Genomic DNA, 13,568 nt, shown 5'->3' with positions numbered 1-13,568 from the left:
CCAGACAAACAGGTACAGTGTCCGAAATGTTTTTTGTACCCCAGTAATGCTGAGGTGTATGAAAACGGTATGAAAATATGTCAGTTTTGTGAACCCATTGCCAGGTTACCCAGGTGGAACCTGTATAATTACATGAGTAACTATGAAATAAGAAACAGTGAAACTTTCGTCCTTAAATACGCTGTTATTATTGACGTAAACAACATTAACGAAAGTTTTGAAAACTTTTTGTGTTAATTGTCGCTTCCGCGTAACATTACCGTTTAAATGATTATCATTAATAGCTAAACAGGCTAGTACAAGTCAGCTTAGCTGAAACAATTGAACCTGCGGTCTTAAATACAGGATTTATAGAGTACTAGTTTGGATGTATTTTCGATACCGACGTAGATGACGTGGCTCGTCTCCCAGCATTGTTCAGTAATTAGTCAGGCCATTAGTGAAGCGGTGGCGCTGACCTCTGACGCTGTAGGTAAAATTGTTGTACTAAATGCAGGCAATATTATGCCATCTGACGCGGCTGACATCTTGGCGTCAGCGCCAGGCATCTTCAGTCTCGTCAACATTCTGGGGTCAGAGAAGATTATTCTGGACGAAGCTATCCAGCAGAAAGTGATATAATCTGGAGGCATCAACGTCGGTGTAGAGCATGACACCGACGTCTATAACATCATTGAGGAGGAGCTAGGCATAACGGGAAACCTTGCCTATAACTTAAAGGCAACTCTTTGTGTTACAGACAATTACAGGCTGTCGCGTGTGGAAGCACCAGCCTGTATGAGGGTCAAGGAAATAAATGAAAGAAAGGCCATCCTCTATCTTAGCCAAGTAAGGAACACCGAAAACATCACATGTTATTACGAGAGAATAGAAATAAGTGAAGACCCAAGTCACACGTATTTGCAAGCTGACTTGACTTTCATCAATTCTAAAGGAAAGAAAATACGTAAAATACTAAATTTTTAACAATTATGTTCCTAGTCAATTTTCAAGAGACGTGACTTTGTCTTCAAAATGTGAGAACTAGTTTTAACATAAATGAACTAATCCTCTTCCTTCATAATTATCACATTATAAGGACAAACCCAAATTAAATCCACTTGCGCTAAAAAGTAGAGCGACGGTCTTGTGTCTTGCTGGACGGCGTTCAATTCCCGACTGCTCAAGTGGTTGGGCACCATTCCTCACATCCCCTTCCCCGTCCCAGGCCAAATCCTTATCCTGATGCCTTCCAAGTGTTATATAGTCGTAATGGCTTTGCACTTTCTCCTGATAGTTCCCATCCATTGGTGTTAGGCCCTTGAGAATGTTGACGCGGCTCCCAGGCGCTGGTTACAGTAGTGAAGTTGTGGGTGACGGAAGGCTCGAACCTCCAGCGGATTGACGGGTGCCATCACCTGACCGTCGTATTGACGGGTGCCATCACCTGGCCGTCGTATTAACGGGTGCCATCACCTAACCGTCGTATTGACGGGTGCCATCACCTGACCGTCGTATTGACGGGTGCCATCACCTGGCCGTCGTATTGACGGGTGCCATCACCTGGCCGTCGTATTGACGGGTGCCATCACCTGACCGTCGTATTGACGGGTGCCATCACCTGACCGTCGTATTGACGGGTGCCATCACCTGACCGTCTTATTGACGGGTGCCATCACCTGACCGTCGTATTGACGGGTGCCATCACCTGGCCGTCGTATTGACGGGTGACATCATTTGACCGTCGTATTGAAGCATGTTTTATTTTTTATTTAATAAATTTTGTGTTATTTAATATAATGTTTTTTAGGTGTGTGTGTGTGTGTGTGTGTGTGTGTGTGTGTGTGTGTGTGTGTGTGTGTGTGTGTGTGTGTGTGTGTGTGTGTGTGTGTGTATTCACCTAGTTTTATTCCCCTAGTTGTGCATGCTGTGTTTGAACTCTGCTCTTTCGTCAGAGAAAGGTGTGTGGTACTCACCTCACCTAATTGTACTCACATAATTAAGCTTGCGGGGGTTGGGCTTTGTCTCTTTGGTTCCGCCTCTCAACTGTCAATCAACTGGTGTACAGGTTCCCGAGCCTACTGGACTATCATATCAACATTTGAAACTGTGTATGGAGTCAGCCTACATCACATCACTGCCTAGTGCATTCCATTTATTAACTACTCTGACACTGAAAAAAATCTTTCTAGCGTCTCTGTGTCTCATCTGGGTACTAAGTTTCCACTTGTGTCCCCTTGTTCCTGTCCCACCCGTGCTGAAGTGTTTGTCTTTGTCCACTCTGTCAACCACCTACAAAATTCTCGGGGAAATTATCGTCTCCCCTTACTCCTCTGTTTTCCAGGGACGTGAGGTTCAGCTCCTTTAGCCTTTTCTCGTAGCTCATACCTCTCAGTTCCGGGACGAGCCTGGTGGCATACCGCTGATTCTTCTCTGTCTTGTGTTTAACTAGGTATGGATTCAAGGCTGGAACTGCATATTCCAGGATTGGTCTGACATAAGTGGTATACAGGGTCCTGAACGATTCCTTACACAAATTTCTAAAGGCAGTTCTTATGTTGGCCAGTCTAGCATATTCCGCTGATGATATTCTTTTGATGTCGGCCTCTGGGGACAGGTTCGGTGTGATATCAACCCCCAGATCTTTCTCTCTATTGGACTCTTGCAGGATTTCACCTCCCAGATGGTATCATGTGTTCACCCTCCTGCTCCCTTCGCCTAATTTCCTTACCTTACACTTTCCTGAGTTGAAATTTAGCAGCTATTTTATAGACCATTCCTCCAGTTTGTCCAAGATATCCTGTAGTCTCTGTCTTTCTTCATCTGTTTTGATTCTTCTCATAATTCTTGCATCATCAGCAAACATTGAGAGGAACGAGTCTATAATAAAGCATAATAAGGGAGATATTAATAAGGTATTATATATTTCACTGAATAGAACGCGAAATAATAGATATAAATTTAACAAGTTTAGATTTAAGAAATACCTGGGTAAATACTAGTTTGGTAACAGGGTTGTTGACTTGTAGAACAAATTACTTGGTAACATAACAGACGTAGGATCTCTTGAGTTTGGGTGGATATAAGTTAAAGCTGCTTCGTATGGGCCAATAGACCTTTCAGCAGTTTCCTTCATTCCTATGTTCTTATATTTGTATTCTTGTTGCCGATTTGTTCATGCTCTATCAAAATAATTCCATGATTACGAGATTCATACATACCGGAATAATATACACACGGCTTTAAAAACGTATCGTATAACACCACCAGTCACTTAAAGGAATATTAATAATTGAATATTATGTCCGCTTGACCTTCACTATGCTTGAAAATATTTAGTTTAATATTTTAAACATTTTCAGTAGATACTACTACTGTTGTCAGTCTTCGAACATTATCAACAGCATCTTCATCATTAATACATGACTAGTAAAATCTCTCCGAGTTCTCTTGCTGATGTCTAATCACTATGATACGAAACTTCTGAATTGATGTTAATAAAACCAATGTTGTCCAGAGTGATTTAAAACCTACATCACTTGTATACATATCATACCTGCAATGTGTTCCCGTATTGTAACCCGAGCTCCCTCACACACCTGCAGCGCCCTCGCACATACCTGTAGCGCCCTCGCACATACCTGTAGCTTCTTCACATACCCGTAGTTTCCTCACACACCTGTATACATATCATACCAGCAATGTGTTCATGTATTGTAACCTGAGCTTCCCCACGTGTTGCGACCCAAGTGGTTTTAACAGCAGTGACCATGTGGAGGGGACGGTGGACATTACCTGTAGCTCCCTCATACACACCTGAAGTGCCCTTGCACACACCTGCAGCTCCAACACACCTGCAGTAGAAAAGCCCTTTTAAGTATGTTTCGAGCAAATTAACTAGTGCATACAACTTTAAAATGTATATATAAATCTATACAAGTACATATATGTAAGGGACATTTGCAAACATTCAGGAAATATAAAAGGATTAGAATGCAGTTATAACTGTAGCGAGTTAATCTTATACTCGCTCCATTATCTCAATCTTAATAGCATAACTAATTAGCACTAATTACAGAAGCTACAGTCCTTTCCCCCAATTACCGGTAATACTCTTCTCATCTTGTTGGAGGGAGCCGAGGTGTAGTCACCATATAAGCAAGCGATATGAGGAATAGCGAACAGTACAATTTCCACAGTTAACAATGTAGCACTCAGCGTGTACAGATCTAATTGACCCAAGACGCTAAAGCTTCAACACAGAGCAGACAGCAGACTACGACCACATCGAGCTACAACGTTCTCGCTCCCCGAGTTCAGACACTGGCAATTCCCAATAGAGCCGCCACACTCTTCCACATAGAGCTCCGCGACTCCGGCCTCACTCAGCTCTCTGCTCTGCTCCAAGCTCCGTCTGAACGTTTACGACAATGCCATCAACCGACTACTGTAATCAAGACTAATAAATAAATATGAAAACTCACTAAACAATGTGTATCTAATCTACCCAACGACGTAACAATCATACGTTACATAACCATCCCCAAAAAGTGTTTAAATATACTAAGGAAAGGAAAATGTCGCTTTGAATCAACATGTAGATCAACATCACAACAAAAGTCTGGAGATGTGTTGGGATCTTGGCACATGCACTGGTTAGGCAAAACCTTCTGCTCTACAAATGCAAGTGTTTGGGTATATTCTCCGCGGGCAAGGGATAAAGTTAATAAGAAATAGTGTGACGTAATATGATCAAGCCCACTGTCCGCTTCTCGGTAAACAATATCCACCGAGCTAGAAACAAAGAGGAATTTAAATATAGTTGTAATGACAAAGGTATTGTACGAGTAATGCAATTCCGTTAATGAATAATTGGAAAGCTTGCATTAGCAAGAAGACCATGTATGCTAGCTACACGATATACTTTTCATGGAAGGCGTGTGGCAGCTTTTGCTGACAGAGTTAAGTGCGTAGGACGGTAGTAGGCACCACAGTAATAGTGATATGGTTATGACCATTGGAAACTGTGGCTGCTGTTGTAGCTGCTTCAACGTTAATTAGGTCGATGTACTGTTGCAATATACAACATAGGAGAAAGTATGAGGTAGTGAATCAAGAACTACATCACTTATCAAATGGTGGAGGGAAATGAGTGAGAAAACGAAAATATCACGAGGAAATTACCTTAAACGAGACACGAAAAAGTTATTTGAGAGAAACTTAAGGCGCCAGATTTTTCTCTCTTCTGATTCATATATTTAGGGGTTCTTTGGGAATTTTAAATTTGGCAGACCTGAACATGAGAGTTGGGCAGTTCTTGAGCCTTGTCTTGTTTACCGAGATGGTTACTGGATTATGATGGATGATGTTGTATTATGATTTATTTAAAACAATTACAAATAAAGCCCAGAAACGTTGTACGCTATAGATTGCTGATTTAAAATAGTAGTGACCCAAAATGAATAACCATGGCACTAAAGAACCTAATCAGAAAACAGAAGGCTCAATACAAACGAATTATGACAAGAAAATTTAAGAAAAAAGTACGTATTGCAGGGCAAACAAAGAAAGCCTTCAGTGTTTCACCAGATGAAACAAAGATTACAGACAATACCTGGCTATTAAAATATAAGTCAAATAACTGATAATGAAAATGGTTTAAATTACGAAATTATAAGAAAGTACCAAAGAACTTTATGAATACAGCAAAACAAATCTACGTAGAATGTGCAGATGACGTCTTGACTAGTTTAGTGGTTACCAGAGAGGAAATTATTAAATAAACAAACAAATAAAAAAGGAAGCAATGGCGATCACAGGAGGAGAAGGAGGAGGAGGAGGTAAGCTGCCACAGCCACAAGGTCACCTGACCTTAAGGCAGACAGGATGTCTCCAAAGGACAGAGTCAGAGATTGCAGGTATTTCAAATATAATGTTTATATGAAACTGTGTGTGTTCATTTTTACTTTAATCATCATAAAGTTAAGTGAGCAATACTGTCGAGCGTTTCCTGCATCATTCAATTTTTTTTTATGAAAAAATAGCTAAAATATATTTAGAATTCAGGATGTGGTTACAATACCCCTGAACATGTTTCTTCTCTCTTTTTAGAGGCAACTATGTTTATACGTTCTGCTTCTGGGGGAATCTGGCTCCAAGATAATAAATCTCATAAATCATTTGTAGGACCATCCTTAAGATAAGGAACTAATAATTGGAGAACCAGTGCCTATGGATCTCTTATATAAGTATGATGGAAATCTATTACTGTATAATGAATGAACTGTAGTTATAATAAATTACGAAGCCAAATCCCTCCACACACTTTGGGGGGTTTGATTAGTACAGAGAAATTAATGCATTTCAAGTAAAAATAAATGAAGATTAATACACATGAAATATTGAAGAAAATATGAAATATTGGAAATTTTAAATAATCTTTGGGTTAATAAAATATAATATTCTACAAACTACAAGAACGAAATAACAGCTTAGCTGTACGAAGGAAAGCTAGCATGCATTGGGATATATTCGTCACGAGAAATTTGTTTCATCAGGCTATCCTGGGAACACTTGATCGAGGCGGCATCATATCTTCCTTATTATCAGCAATTCCAAGCTGAAAGGCGAGTAGTATGTAGAAATCACCTAGAGAGTTATAATACCACATTTCTAAATTAGATGTGGTATAGCCCTGTATGTACACTTACTGGTTATTTTTAATGGATGTGCAGCATAACGACAAATTGTCCTACTTATTATGTTAAATGTGATCACAAAAAACAAGGGAAATGAACTTATAGATATGCCAATACTGATGTCTGTGATATGATGAAGCAGTCTCGTCCTCCTAGCGTCCATAGTGGAAGGGACGGCGGATTGATGAGGCGGTAATTTGACCAGCTTCCAGACAATCTCTCAAGCTTAATGGCGTCGCTTGCCAGTCCTTCCTCCTTCCCGGGTAGCTCATCATGCGCAGTTTTGCTATGGCGCGCTTAATATTATCTATGATTTAATTAATATCCCGGTTTATAGGAACTAAAGATTATCAGGAATTAGAGAATCAATTTGTCTTATTTGACAATATTCAAATTCTCATTTCATAATAATTAAATGAACGTTGTTCAATATGAGAGAGTACTGGATATATATTCAGTAGTATGTGAATTCGCTGGAATAGCAATTGGTATTTGCAAGAATTATTACCAGCTAATAAACAATACTATATAAAGGAAAATAAATGTATTATCTGCTTTAGTTCACGAAGTATATTCATGCAAGAGTGTTATTAAATAATACTCATTAAAGAATGTGAAATTAGGAGAATTTTATATAATTCTTATTAATGTAAATATTTTCCCTTTCGTCATGTGATCAGATGCAACACTTTACTAGAATTTCTGGGGAAATGAGGCATTATTATGAGTTAGTTAAATCATGTTATTTTCACTACTCTACTGGTTAGTAGTGTTAGTAAAATTATATTACACATTACAAGAATAGTTTCTGAAGGTACTGAATATTAGTAATAAAGTGTTGAATATTTCCAACACTACTATCATACTCCCCAAAGCTAAACCGGAAATTAGAAATTCAATTGTGTTACTCTAAGCAGCGAGCTAAACTTTCCCCAGTTCTTGAGTACTTGAGTATGAATCTAATGGTTAAAAAATAATATGATTAAGCCCATTTTAATCAGGAACTCACCCCCGTCTTCAGCAGAGTGAGTGAGTGAGGTTTGTTTTCGATCCCTTGTACCAATTGGGTGTGAAGCTTTAACAAACTAGTAAATCTTTGAGTTCACACTTATATACATTGTGTGATTAGAATGGGCCCAACAATCCAATGCATTACATTTACATGCTTACAATGCATAGCATTTGCATTGCAGTGTTGCATCCTCAACGGTGCTGTTATCGGCCTCATTGTAGCATTCTTCCATTAAATATTCCTGCCGGGACTGAAGCAGGTGCTGAGGCTTTTCCTGGATGAGGAACAGGGGCCAGTGTTGTCGTTGGTGCTGCCCATCCTCACCAACCCGTACTCTTAAAAATAACGTCGCTTTTCGCTCGTATGCGCGCTACGGCCAAAAACGGAAGTAATTTTCAATGATCTCACAAAAGTGATGTACTGTCCCTTTTCTATTTGAGTCCTCTGGCTTACTCAGAAAGGTTAGGAGAGGAAACTTTCAATTAACATTCTTTATGACGTTTTGAAACTAAAAGGAGAATTTCCTGTCCACCTAACCTACCAGCGGACCCTTAACTTACTGTTTTGGAAAAAAAATCCAAATATATTGTCATTTGTTTTTAATTTTCAAGTTAGGTCCATATTTGTCCATACGGGCAAACGGCCAAGTCAGCGGTAATTTGTAAGAGGACAGGTTGGGCCATCTTCAACACATTGTGGGTCTTGCCACTCTTCATGCTCTCCAGGATCATTAACACGATATGATTTCAAGGCACAGCTGATAATGCATATCGCCAGCGCCAAGGACGTCCCCACCTGATCAGCAGCATCAGTAAACTTGTAGCCAATATTCTCATCTCCATCTTTGTCCAGTTTCTTTTTCTCATACAGGCTAGCTTGATGAAGCTGGTGCCTCTGGTGGGTGTAGATTTGATCCTGAACGGTATTCACCTGTGTATGCTTAATGCACTCTATGCCTTTGAGTACAGATGGTTCAACATGGGTTAGGAACTAATCAAGAGATTAAGTTTCATCGAAGAGAACTGGCCGTACTTCATGGGGTTTGGCCTTCCCCTTGCACTTATCACAATGTATCAATCTTCAATGTAGATTAGTGGATGTCTCTTTGCTGTGTCACTTCCTGTTATCATCATCAGTGCCAACGAGGCTGATCCAGTGCTCAACTCCAATGGTTGCCAAATGCAATTGTTTTCTTTGGTGGTTGGTGTGTCGAACCGCATCATCCAGATTTTAGTCACAAGATATCCTCCACCGACCCCCAGCAAGACTCCTCAGCCATCTCCTTATCGCTCTACTTCCTTTCTTCCCATTAGATGTTAGGAAGATTGTTTTACTCAATGGGAGTTGCTTCAGATATTTGAAGCTGTTTTATTGTCTGTGACCAAAGCAAAAGTTGCTTCACCAAAGATGCAACAATATTTCATATTAATATTGCTTGGCCGGCAGTTGTTCTGTTGTATACTAAGAATTATTTTGACCCCATGTTAATTGATAATGATTTAGAGATACCATCTCTCTTCCCCAGAAGAGAAGCTACATGTATTAATCCCCATGGACTTTTTTTATATCCACATAACTTGGTCAAATAGGTCATCGATGGGGGTGGTTTCTTACACCCCCTTACTCACTCAACTGGAACTTGTTCCATCAGCTATGAGAGTTTGTTATTTGGCTGCCTCTCTTGCCATCTTGTGCAAGGGACTATAGTTAGCAATAGTATCTATGAGGAAAATACGCGAGTGTATAGTAATTTTAAGGTTTTATGATTGACTTGTGGAATCTATGAAAAATATAGATCAAGAAATGTGAATGTACTTAAAATAGTGAAATGGAGTGAGACATTGACAGTATGTGAAGAATTTGTAAGCTGATAAATGGCTCGTGAATAAGTGGATGTAAGGACGCCAGACAGCTGAATGGACAGCACTTCGGATTCGTAGTCCCGAGGTTCCGGGTTCGATCCCCGGTGGAGGCGGAAACAAATGGGCAGAGATTTTTTCGCCCTGATGCATCTGTTCACCTAGCAGTAAATAGGTACCTGGGAGTTAGACAGCTGCTATGGGCTGCTTCCTGGTGGGGTGTATCAAAAAATGAGGCCTGGTCGAGGACCGGGCTGCGGGGACGCTAAGCCCGGAAATCATCTCGAGATAAGCCTCAAGATAAGATACATGACAGTTTTTATAATCATAATATTAATTGGAGAGAGCCAAAACATATTGCTAAGTGCAGGGGTTTTGATGAACGCAATTTGATCAAGTCAGCCCAAATTAACCAATGTCACAATATTTTTAATGTTAGCATTGACCTGCACAAACTTGACCTATATATATATATTGTAGTTACAAATTGTAACTCCCTACTTAGCGAGGAAGGCAGGCTCGTGATTCGTCGATCTTCACCTGACCACAGTAAAGTGAGGCAACTACATAGGGTGGGGGGTGTTTGGGTTGGGGGAGGGTTGTGTGGTTGTGGGGGTGGGGAGTGGTGGGTGGTGGTTGGGGGAGGGGGTGGGTGGTGGTAGTTGTTGGGGGGGGGGGTTATATATGTTCTCTCGAAGCGCTTCACACCCACGCCTCCCCAACTCGCTCGAAAAAGTTACAGCCCCGCTCCTGTGGCAGGTAAGTCCACTACGGGCTCATAGCCCGTGCTACTTGGAACTTTGTTCCCAGTAGCTGAATCTATAACAACAACAACGCTTCACTCTTAGAATGTCAGCCCCACTCCCATCCTAGCGTTTTATACCGGGAAGAGACAGAAGGCCTTCGTCAGTGATGTGAATTGGCGATCAGAGCACTATCCAGAAAGAAAGCTTTCTTCCATCGGCACTGACCCGATGAAGGGGATGTCAGCTGAATGAACTGGGCTCTTTCTTCATACCGAATGCCAGTTAAACAGCACCATGCTCCACCCAATCAAGGTTCGGTTCCAAGGAACCAACACCATGGCCGAGATTCTGGCCCTCTTGACGGCGAACTCTGATGTTGCTTCAATCGACGTCATCATGGAGGAAAAGGGACTCCAGATTCTGTCCAGCAGTGCTGTAACACTCCAAGGCCTGTTCAATCCCACAACAATCAAGGCATTAGAGACAGAACACCCGATCCTTGAACCTCCCCACCAATATGAGGCGGTAAGAAGCACATTCTTCTACCGACTGAGCACTCTTATCGCGGAAAGAACGATAGCCTATATCATCCACAGCATCAACCTTCAGAACCAGTCATTGACTGCTGTTTCAGCAAACCTCATCCAGCAGGATGGAAACCTGAGAGCCACCCTCAAGTCTCCAGCAGAGGCCACTCTCGCGGCGGACAACGGCCTTAAATGTTTTGGCGTGGCCTGCACACCCCATCAGATCTCCAGGCAACGATACTGCCGCCTATGTCAATGCTTCAGGTGTTACCAATGCACTCACTACGTCCAGAAATGCAACAGCCAGGTCAGAGATGCAGTATCTGTGCAGAAAACCAAGTAGTAGACATCCGTCAATCCCGTGGGGTTATTGAAATGTGCCCTGGGTGTCTGCTTGGGGGCAACGTCTGCTGTGGCTGTTAAATCCAACCCAAGAACGGCATCCCAACCACAGCGAGTGCAGATAAACGCTAAAACGGTTACATCCGTCAGTGGTCGAGACTACCTCTGAAGTCTCTTCCTCTACCTGCTTCCCACTACAGGAACTGTCAAGGTGAATTGCAACGCTGTCTCCTATATGAAGACGCCCCACACCATCCCATACGATTAGGAGAAGGTAACTTCCCACTTCTGAAATTACTCTAGATATGAAAAAAAACCAGACGCACTCAACCGAATAACAATGCCTATGTAAGACATGCTACCCAACTTCAGATTATTCTTAATGTTTTATAAATGACCCTTTAGACCACTATACGTGCTGTGTGAGATCTCGTCATCAGTATGACCTAGATTTTGCCTAGTGGAAGCTAATAGATCAGCCATACATTTCATGTTCTCTCCTGAACCCATGTATGACTGACCTTCCTGTGGGGTGGGATATGTTGGATGAGCTGGTAGCTGTTTTTTTATCTACACTGTATAACATTATCATACACAATAGGGTAGCAGCACATTACTGTAACAAGCATAGATATATACAGCAAAAACAAACATTATTCGAACTGAGTGAATTCAAACTGAATTTCAGTGATTCAGTGCTTAGCTCTTAAGAAAATCAGTGTTATTATTTTGAAAAAAATTAATATTTTTTGTAGAAGCAGGTATTTTCTCTCCTGATTCCGTGTATTACTAACCATCCTGTGAGACGGGAATATTAGATGAACTTATAGCTAGTTTTTTATTTACTCTTTGTAATCCATCATATAGACTTGGGTAACAGCACATTGCTGTGTATACCTAAGCTTGTTAATAAAGGACAAAACAAGTATGCTGCCATGGCATGCAAACCCTGGTTGAAGAAATTCAAAACAAAACTTGAAAAGGTATTTATATATAAAAAAACTGGTTCTTGAGCTAAAGGGACTGAGTTATGAAGGAAGAGTTGGACCTCATTACATTAGAAGAAAAATCTGGTAGGTATAAGTAGGGTGTACAAGGTACAAAGGGTAATTGAAATAGATATAGAAACAACGGCTATATTAATGCCATAACTAAACAGGAAACATGTAATCAGTTCACAGTAATCACATTATCGTGATACGTCAATGAACACATCTACACAACTGGATTTGTTACTTGATATATCACGATAATGTGATTTCTCTCTGCATTGAAAGAGGGGCGTCAGAGGTAGAACTACTGGACGACATAACCAGAGTGCATGGGGGCGTAATGTGTGAAACCCTAGTTTGGCTTCAGTGGAAACCTCGGGAATCCAAGTGGGAGTAGTTTTGCAATTTTGATTGACCAGATTGCAATTCTTTTGACCATGTCGTGGAGCCGTCGACTCGAGCGTGCCGGGAACACCCAGCCCATGGGTTCGAACCTTCATCACGACGCCTGTGGATTTGTTCATGGATCAGTAACAGATGTCTGGTTGTTTTCTGTCTGAAGTTTCGTAATTGAGGGGAATTAACTAAAGGACGTTTTCAATCATAAATCAACACGGTTTCCATGCCTAAACAAGGAAAAACAGGCCGTCCTCCAAACATCTCGTCCTCGTCTAGGTTCTGTTGGCGATTATTTGTATTTGTAGTATGTGGGTGAAGCATTTACAGCGTTGTGGTTCGAACAAAATTAGTCAGTAAAGAACTCGTTCTGGAAGTGTTCGAGCGAAATCAGTTGCAAGTCGTGTAAACCGTTTTGTATTCATAAACAGGGGGTTTGGCAGGTGCATGGAATCACTTTTGGGTCTTTGTTTGGAGCTGCTGGATGTAAAGGACTTTGGTCGAGGACGGGTTGGGAAAAAGAGTGGATCCACAGCATTAAACCACTGATCTAAATGTTAGGGCTAAAGAGCCGATTCTCAACCCCATAAGCCAGTTGAGTCGAGTACAATTAGACGCGTACTTCATCCAAAACTTAAAGCTTTGCCAACAGATGCAACACATTCGTTCCTGCACGGTACAAGCCTCTGATAAACTGTCTGGCCTAGGAACATAATTCATGCAATATAAATCTTGTATACAATACACTGAAGTCGTATCTTCATTAACCAAGTTCTGAGCCTTGAGCTGCATATTGAGAAGAGAATTTTAGTGAAGATTGTGTGGTGAATAACTTTGGGTTCTTCATTAATTCCATTTACAAGTTTCCGTTCCGAAGAATATGCAATGCTGCGTGTCAGAAGCATTCTCCATGGTTCTATGATTCATAGACAATGGTTCTTTAGATCCAGATTCCAGTCTGCATTTATCTGTTGTCTACAAAGATAAAAGGCAAACATTAACTGCATTCCTTCAACA

At 41.1% G+C, this 13,568-nt stretch overlaps 1 pseudogene; it reads left to right on the top strand.

Moving 5' to 3' along the window:
• Positions 1-390: 390 nt before the first annotated feature.
• Positions 391-9,160, top strand: LOC138364010 (etoposide-induced protein 2.4 homolog; annotated as a pseudogene).
• The last annotated feature ends 4,408 nt before the right edge of the window (positions 9,161-13,568 follow it).

Source organism: Procambarus clarkii, chromosome 12, assembly GCF_040958095.1.
Source record: "Procambarus clarkii isolate CNS0578487 chromosome 12, FALCON_Pclarkii_2.0, whole genome shotgun sequence".
Classification (NCBI taxonomy): Eukaryota; Metazoa; Arthropoda; class Malacostraca; order Decapoda; family Cambaridae; genus Procambarus; species Procambarus clarkii.
Note: the sequence above shows the minus strand (reverse complement) of the source record. Positions and strands in the feature narration are given on the sequence as shown.